Source organism: Nicrophorus vespilloides, unplaced genomic scaffold (assembly GCF_001412225.1).
Source record: "Nicrophorus vespilloides isolate i.1.1-1 unplaced genomic scaffold, Nicve_v1.0, whole genome shotgun sequence".
In the NCBI taxonomy this organism is placed as follows: Eukaryota; Metazoa; Arthropoda; class Insecta; order Coleoptera; family Silphidae; genus Nicrophorus; species Nicrophorus vespilloides.
The window spans coordinates 576-1,923 of NW_017096466.1; the positions used below are offsets into that span (position 1 = coordinate 576).

The 1,348-nt window shown below is 44.9% G+C and overlaps 3 non-coding genes across 3 annotated transcripts; all 3 read left to right on the top strand.

The window, feature by feature from the left end:
- The first annotated feature begins 8 nt into the window (after window positions 1-8).
- On the top strand, window positions 9-80 carry Trnae-uuc. The gene has a single exon. It is a non-coding gene; the product is annotated as a tRNA-Glu (tRNA).
- A 75-nt stretch (window positions 81-155) lies between these two features.
- Window positions 156-227, top strand: Trnae-uuc. Its single transcript has one exon. It is a non-coding gene; the product is annotated as a tRNA-Glu (tRNA).
- Window positions 228-405: 178 nt separating this feature from the next.
- Trnae-uuc lies at window positions 406-477 on the top strand. The gene has a single exon. It is a non-coding gene; the product is annotated as a tRNA-Glu (tRNA).
- The last annotated feature ends 871 nt before the right edge of the window (window positions 478-1,348 follow it).

Sequence of the window (1,348 nt, forward strand, 5' to 3'; positions counted from 1 at the left end):
AATAACTATCCGATATGGTCTAGTGGCTAGGATACCTGGCTTTCACCCAGGAGGCTCGGGTTCGATTCCCGGTATCGGAATACTATTTTTGCATTTGAACTACTATAAATAGGTTATCCAAGAGATCCAGAAATCTACAGTAGTTCAAATAACTATCCGATATGGTCTAGTGGCTAGGATACCTGGCTTTCACCCAGGAGGCTCGGGTTCGATTCCCGGTATCGGAATTCTTTTGCATTTCATAACTTATGACCACTGTAAAACATCTTTAAGAGTCATATGGGTCATATGACGATAGTGTTTAGAAAGTCTGGTCAATTCTTTTTATCAGTATACTAGTATAGTTCAACAACTAAAAATAGGTCATCTGACGAATCCAAAAACCACAAGTAGTTCAAATAACCATCCGATATGGTCTAGTGGCTAGGATACCTGGCTTTCACCCAGGAGGCTCGGGTTCGATTCCCGGTATCGGAATTACTTTTAATAATATCAATTATGTAATTGCAAAGAAAAAAACAAATTTAATTTTATTATATCACAAGTAAAAGTAAGCGCAACAATGAAAACGTTTCGATTGCTAGTTTTAAACGTATATATTAGAATGAGTGTATTTTCCTTAAATTTGAGAAAGTTGTAAATCTAGGTAAACGGAAAGAAGAATGGAGGGATGCGGGACTTGTTCGGTCTTAAATGGAGATGAAGTGTGCAAGATGAGAATGCAAAAGCGAGGAATAGAGGGCAGAGGGTTTTTTTTTCGGGGTGTGCCCTGAAGAATGCTAAAATCCAGGATGTGTTGCGACATAATAGCATACAAAAAAAAAAAAAAAACGAGGGAAAGGAAGAGGATAAAAAAAACGAACACAGACACGGAGTAGTGTAGTTTTTTTTTATCATACAAGCATCTAACGAGGGTGTGTTGTTCGGGGCATTCTCTCTCTCTCTGTTTCTCTCCCCCTTTTAGCCCTTTTAGGGTAGCGGCGGTCGTAGAGGGGATGGGTGGACCGGTCAGATGGCTGATAGGTCACGTCTAGCGGGCGGCGGTGACGGCGGCACACTGCGATCACCGCGATATTGACACGCGAATAAATGTTCTCTAATAAACGAATAATTAGTGAACAGCAGCAGGGGTGGGTGGATTTGGTGGCGGCGGCGGCGGCAGTGGTTGGATGTAGTGTACGGCGTGTTTGCGGTTGAATGCGGCGCGCTGGAGAGATTCACCTGCATCAGCAGAATTAGACGTCTATGTGCGGAGGCGGCGGTGGTGGCGGCGGCAGCATACACCACCGCCGCCCCCCATCATGCCGATATCGCGCGCGGGCGGGCGGTTGTACAGAGCGCCGCCACC